The 7,440-nt window shown below is 44.7% G+C and overlaps 1 non-coding gene across 1 annotated transcript; it reads left to right on the forward strand.

The window, feature by feature from the left end:
* Positions 1–5,979: 5,979 nt before the first annotated feature.
* TRNAN-GUU (transfer RNA asparagine (anticodon GUU)) lies at positions 5,980–6,053 on the forward strand. The gene has a single exon. It is a non-coding gene; the product is annotated as a tRNA-Asn (tRNA).
* The last annotated feature ends 1,387 nt before the right edge of the window (positions 6,054–7,440 follow it).

Here is a 7,440-nt window from a genome sequence, read left to right on the forward strand (position 1 = left end):
GGCCAAGAAGAGGAGGAGGGGACAGGAGGCTGTGAGTAACTCTCCAAGTGCCTTCTCTCTTCCTGTGCTGTAGTGGAGATTATAGCATCCTTTAGGACAGGAGTAACAGGAGACAGCTCAGTTCCCTCTGTGCTCTCCTTTTACCTTCAATAGCCTTGCAAGCTATTGAAGCTGCAAAAACATGGTGGTTCCTTTCCACCAGATATTCCAAAATCTCTGAAAGCAGCAGGAATATGGCCTGACTCAATAATTATCTAATTCAGACTTACTTTCTTTTTCTGATTTGTTTATTCTTTCATTTTTCTCACAGTCCACATTGTCCTCTTTTGTTTCTCCCTAATCTGTCTCTTCTCTTCTTTACTCTCCCTACTCCAATCTTCCTCTTCCTCATACTTTCCAGGACTTGGGATTACAATAGGTATATTTAATTTGAGGGCTTAAAGGTGACTGATTTGGTGTTTTTAAAAAGTATTATTTAAATATTCCAGCACCCCTGAATTCCTGTCCATGCTAAGTGATGATAAACTATAACAGAACAGTAGAAGTACATTGTCCATTATTGCAACCAATGTAAGTATAAACCTCCTCAGTTTTTCTCTCTCCTACGAAGCTGAAGGAGACTAATGTCTACTTGAAGTTTTGCTTTTTGTTTTTGAGGCCCCGTTATTGTGAAACTTGTCCATGTCTGAGAGCATATAAAGAAAAGGGATTTGTTATAATGTATACAGAGAGATGTGTCCTTTAGTTCCTCTCTGCTGTGAATTATTAAGAATATTCTGAGTATCTCTCTCATAGTATTTATAAGGAGCAAGACAAATCTCTTGTATGCCATTCTTACTGCAACTTCAAGAAGGAGGTTTTGTTACTGCAGGTTCAGAGCACCAACAGGTTTGTTATCCTGAGGTCCTAGAGGATGTTGCTCACATTGCCAGGGACAGGTAGGGGACAGCAATGGAAGAAACTTCCTTGCATCAGAGGTGTTTGAGAGAGTTAGAATTCTTCTGGAGATAACAAGAACCATAGGAATACAAGTTTGGTTTCAGGATGGGGTATCATAGCCTCCCTCCCTTTTGGCAATAGTTACAGGATTAGAAACCTTTGTTGATATTTTGCTAGCTGAAAATAAATGCAGCTGCAGAAACTGAAATATATTTGCTTTTCCATGGTTCTTTGAACCTTCTGTGCCATCTGTCACACAGAGCTCTTCTAGAAGTCAATGCAAGAACACTTTGAGTCTGTAAATGCATCCTGAAAAGAGCACTGATACAGGAATTTGGTTTATTATTTACTCTTTGAAAAGTGATGTTGCCAACACAACCTGTCTGCACAGGTTTCTTAAGCCTGCAGCCTGGCCAAACGTGTTGGATTCCTGTTTGGAAATATCTGGACTGGGTCCACAAAGCTTACCCATGTATTCCTTTCCCTCTGCCTTTCCTTCAGACATTCTGGCTGAACTGTAGCACTTCAGCAGATGTAAACCTGACTCGTGTGATGACCTGCAAAATAACTTAGAACTGCTGAGACTATCAGGGACATGTGTTTTCCTCAGCAAGAATACAAAATTTGTGCTCTTCTCATTTCTTAACAAATGATGGGTTTGGGTCTACTCTAAAATTTGTCCCTTATTTTTCTCCCTGAAATTTAACCTGTTTAGTAAAGCACTTTTATACCATGCTAGTAATCTTATTTACTTGAAGGAAACATGTGCTTTCATATTACTCTGAACACAGCTGCTTTCCTGAACTGAGGCCTATGCTGAGAATTTAAATGTGAATTCTGGACTTCAGGAAATGGTAAAACAGGTTGGTGCTTCTGAAAACACTGGCTGGAAATTCCTGTGCTTTCATGTGTGTTATGTAGAGACAACATTAAAGTTTAGTTGCATAAGACTCATTCTTATTTTCACAATATTCACTATTATTTTAAGAACTCTTAGGCATTCCTAGTATGAGCAGTTCAAAAAACGTGCAAGGACAGGAAAGTTCTCCCTTTCTTACCATGATAATAAGAAGTGCTTGAGATAAATGAGTGCTGTGTGGGAAGCATCATTATTACTCTTCCCATTTTTTATGCCAGTAAAATTTTATTCTTTTCACTTTATATTGCATATGGGGGGTTTTGTTCACTTTTTTTTTTTTTTTTTGGTTATGGTTATGTTTGTGTGAGTATGTATGTAAACTATTGAACTGACTGCCACAATGATTGCCCTCTTTTCAGTGGTCAGTCAGAGCAGATAGATTTCAGGCAATGGCAAAATAAAATCCCCCTTACAGTATGTCAGTTGAGGTCTGAAGATCAATTTTGAATGAAGCCCTCTCTGTTTCGTTAGGGGTTTGTTTTTGTTTTGTTTGTTTTTGTTCTTGTTGTGGGCTTTTGGGTTTTGGTGGCTTTTTTTCTCAATTGCAGACTGTATTTCAAATTACTGATAATAGCAATGGCTGTTCTGATTTTGTCACAAGTCACACTGAAGCAACTTTTTGTCTTTCCTGAACATAATGCTGTAATACATATATTGTGATCTAGAGCCAGGCAGCCTGTGCCATTTCCTTTTGGTAAATATGGAGGTTGGGAGTATGGCTGGCTTAGTTTACCCAACAGTGACAATAACCCAAGATTTCTGGATTTTCTCACCTAGTCATCATCTTTTGTGGGACCTGTATCAGAAGAGAAGCCAGGGCTAAGTGAACTAGATAGCTCAGTAAAATAGTATTGTTTGTTCTTGTTCTTTGCTTTTAGGGTAAGTTGATCAGATTTGGAGGGATGTCCTCTCAGTTGTAACACTTCTCTGATTTTATTGACAGACCCAAGAATAGAAGTGTTTAGCTGACAAAGTCTGTAAGAAATATAAGCCATCTTTGTATCTGGAAAGCAGCACATGTGTATACAAGCAACTGGAAAAAAAACCAAAACATACAAGTGCATTTTATTGGAAGAATAAAAGAACAGAAGTCTTGCAACTGGTCAAGAAAAATTGTCAATATCTGCTTCTTCCAACCTTTTGAATCCTTCTTCAGGAATAATGTTTTCCATGGTTTGGTGCTTGCAGTTCCATAAAGAAAAATCTTTTGTCATGGAAATCTTATTCTCTGCCCATAATAACTCTAATAGCAATGTTGAATTGCATTATCTGTCCATTTATCTTAATGTCCCAGTTCTTGTAAGGATTAGAATCGTATGTTTCTGAGGAAAACACAAGAAGTCTTTGGATGGTAACCTAGAGATTTCTGTTACAAAGTAAGGAATTAGAAATGCATTTGTACAGAAACTGAGTAGCTGTTACACAATTTTTTTGTGACTATGAATTTTTGTAGTTTGGGCAGAGTTGTAACTTGAGAACTGACAAATAGCTGACCAAAACTGACACAGAATAATAAATAAAGTAGGGGCATGTGCTTGTTGGGGGAAAATGGTCCTTTCCCATGTAGAGGTTATAGAAATAGAATAATTCTGTGATAAAAATGGAAAGATTCTTTTGTTTCTGCCATATCCTGTGGAATTGATTTTAGGAATTGTTCTGGGTGAAAACCCAGATTTATTCTTTCTGAACAGCAGATAAATATATGGTATATTTATAAACCTTGTAAACAGTACCAGTTTCACCCTCTGTCCTGCAGTAACTTTCTCTGACATTTAAGAACCAAAGATTATATCTGAAGAAGGTCACAGATGTCATAGCAATGAACATTTAAGCACACAGATTTAGGAATAAAAACCAAAGTTATTATATAAAACATAAATTACTTCACATTATATAGTATGCTATTTTAATATATTAAAATGCAATATATTGTTATAAATTTATGTTTTTATAAAATTCTAAACCATAATATGAATCATAGGCAGTGAATAGTAGTATTAGCAATAACAGTATTTAAATTATATACATGAGATATTGCAAAGAACTAAAGCACCTCCCAGTATAATCCACAAGAAACAGCACATCAAGGAACAGAGCTGTCAAGAAATAAAGAACAAAACCCTGATAGGAAGGGGGATTATTCTGAAGTGAGCCCTTTCTGGTTTCTGAATGCCTTAAACAGTACTTGGGCTTTTCCTTTCTACTAAAGATACAGCCAGACCCTTCTCCCCATAGTAGGCAGTGCAACTTTTCCATTTGCAGAGCAGGGATGGATAATGTTGCCCTCTGGCACCATGTCTCACTGGTTAGCGCTTCCACAGCCAGCCAAGCCATCCATGTTTGGATTTTTTGCTGATCTGTAGGTTTCAGGCTTTAAGGGGTAATACTCACAGCTGTGTATGTTCTTTACGTTTTCTTTTTTACTGTGTAAGACTTTAAATGAGAGATTCTGAGATTCAGGGAGGAAGACTGCTGACAAGAAAGGTGCCAAGTGACTGTGTAGCCTCAGCTCCAGCACTCCTCTCACTGTCGCAGTGCATTGAGTGGGCAGCCTTGGATGTCCTACACCAGGTGAGACAGCTCAGAGTTAGAGCTGGTGTTCAATATCAGCATAGCAAAGATCCTTTGTAGATCTGGCTTCTAGGCAGAGAGTTTGAAAATAGCCTACATTCATTAAAACTCATGTGAATATTCACGTGCATAAAGTAAAACATTTCAGGGCCCAAAATCCACACCCAACCTACAGGTCTGTGGATGTATGGGTTAGGCCTTTAGTCAGAGGAGAAATCTTGGTCATTCCACTAAATACCCAATGGTTTGTGCGTAAAATCACAGGGCCATTTGCTTGTCCTCCTACACAGGGCAGACAGAAGTGGTCCAGCCTGCGAACTGGTTCTTCTGACTCTGAGGATAGCAGATATCTGGGTAGGAAAGTATGCAGCAGCAGGCATGGTGTCCCAAAAAGCAACCTTCAAAATAATTATTTCAATTACTCTTCAGGACTTGCATAGTTTGTATTTCTCTTCCAGGTTTTAAAATGTGTCAGTCAGTAAGGTACCAGAAATACACAACAAAAGAAAATGGAGCCATCCTGAGATAATGCTGGCATTTATGTAGGTCTTTTCAAAGTATTGGAAAAACTGAAAAGGTTGAGCTGTGATCAATAAATGATCAGTATGAAGTTACTCACTGGGATGAGGAATGAAATCAAACAATGTTGATGAGCAGCATTGTGCAAAATATGTGAGTTTATGGTTTCAGAAGTGAGCTGGGACTTCTTGGTTGTGGATGGTGGATACCAGTGCTTACCAAGCACTGCTTGGAAAGCAGTCAGTGCCTGTGCTGGTGCTGTGAGTGCCATGTGCCTGCTCAGCTCCGAGGGCTTTTAATGGGCAAAAGAGCCATCAGGCAGAGCTTCAGGGAGACATAGGGACAACATGAGGCCAATAATATTGTATGAGTTCAAAGAGATTCAAACAGTATCAGTCTGTGAAAGCAAAGGGGAAACAATTGCTCAGGTTCAGATGTGAAACTTTGTAGTTGCAGAGTTGTAGGTATAGATTTACTGTAAGGTACTCTGGGAAAAAGATTTTGGTAAAATAATAAATAGGAATGTTAGCTTTTCTTCACAACTGTTTCCAGTACTTAGAACTGTAAATACACTTAACCTACACACGCAGAGGACTGCTGCCTACTTTAGAGAGTCTAACTGTTCCCTGCAGTCACTTAAACCTACCTTCTAAATATATTAATAGAGCAATTTTGCCATGATATTTGGAAATTATATTTTGGGTTGCATAAGTAACTCATCAGTTAGCAGCACCCCAGAAGAAGCAGTTTTAAGTCTGATTCATTAAATTTATTCCCTAAAATAAAGAGCATTGCTGCGAACAATGATTTTGAGAGTGGGGGTTTCCTCGTTGGGTAGGGGGGGAAAAGCCGCCGTTTTCGCTGTCTCCTCAGTGGTTTTTGGCGTGTCGCGAGGCTCGCGGTTCAGGATCCCGGGCTCGGTGGGTGCGCGGTGGCCGCCGGTGGCCGGAGCGGGGCCGAGGAGGCGGCGGGGACGCGGCGGGGGCGGTGTCGAAGCACTTGGTGAGCAGGGGGAAGCTGCTGCCAGCGGAGTCTCTGTGGCGCAATCGGTTAGCGCGTTCGGCTGTTAACCGAAAGGTTGGTGGTTCGAGCCCACCCAGGGACGCGTTCCCCTTTTGGGCTCGGCGCCGCCCCCGCCGCCGGCCGTCGTTTTGTGCGTGTGCGCCGGGGGAGGGTGCGCGACCGGCGCGGCGTAGTGCCGGGCAGGGGGCCCGCGGCGGGGAGCGCAGCGCGGCGGCCTCAGCTGCGGCGGGGCCCGCCCCGAGCGAGCGCCCAGCGGCCGTGCCCTGCCCACGGCGCCCCGGCTCCTGCGTGGCTGCACGGCCGTGCCCTGCCCAGGGCGCCCCGGCTCCTGCCCCGTGCCCCGCCGGTGGGGCGAGGCCCGCGGGACACCCGGGACCTGCTCCTGCCTCCGTGCGTGCGGCGGTGAGCTTGCTGGAGCGGCCGTCGGCTGCAGCGGGGGGCTCTGTCCTGAGGCTGAGGGGTGCCCGGGATTTTCGGCACCCCGTGCTCAGCGGCGGGAGGTGCGAAGGAAAATACACTCTTCGAGCTGCTCCGGGATAACGAGCGCTGCTGCCGGGCCATTGGGGTTTGCTCCGGGAGGTGCTCACGGCGCTCCAGCACTCGAGCGATCGCCGGCGGGCAGCCCGGGTGGGAGCCGAGCCTCGGGGACAAACGCGGCTTGCGAGGAGGATTATTGCCATCACTGCCGAGCGTCCCTGCGGCCGGCGCTCCGCGGCGCGTTGTCAGCGCGCACACCGGCGGCCCCGTCTCTCCGCGGCGGAGGGAGCTCGCACAGCCGGGTGAAACGAGCGGGGACACCGAAGCCCGGTGGCAGAGCCGCCTGCGGGGCTCCCGCCGCCTCCGGGGCCCGGCGGGCAGGAGCGGGACAGCGCCGTGCCGCGCTCCCTCCCCGCCCGGGCGGGACGCGCTCCAGGCCCGTTCCCTGCTGGCAGGCGGCGCGGCCGCTCCGGGCTCGCCCTGCCCGCGCCGAGCCGCTTTGCATAAATGAATGTTAAAAGCAATTACTCCGGGAGCTTCGCCTAAACGTGTCAATTAGAAGTTGGCACCTTCGCCGTATCCGAGCCCGAGAGGCGATTCCAGCGAGCGCTCTGGTCGCGTGAAATCCGGCTGCCTTCCAGCCCGACCTCTGCCAGCTCTGAGAGGATCTATTTACAGTTTAGAGAAAACAGGATCCGTATTAAAAATGCCCCTTCCCCAGCGAAGCTGTATTTCACAGATCTTTCTGTCCAACCCGCCTGGTTTGAATAAGGGATACAACCCTCTTAAAGGTCAGGCTGTGCCATTGATTTACCGTCGATGACAAGATACGGCCCTCGCTAGCCAAGATAGCAGAGCAAAGACATGTATTTAGAAACACCGAAAAATCTTTTGAAAGTCGTAAACCTTAAATCGTTGATGTGATGGTATTTTTTTTCTATCATCCACATATTTTTCATTTCGGTAAAACATTTTGAAAAACTGGCAGCGGT

Source organism: Melospiza melodia, chromosome 1 (assembly GCF_035770615.1).
Source record: "Melospiza melodia melodia isolate bMelMel2 chromosome 1, bMelMel2.pri, whole genome shotgun sequence".
In the NCBI taxonomy this organism is placed as follows: Eukaryota; Metazoa; Chordata; class Aves; order Passeriformes; family Passerellidae; genus Melospiza; species Melospiza melodia.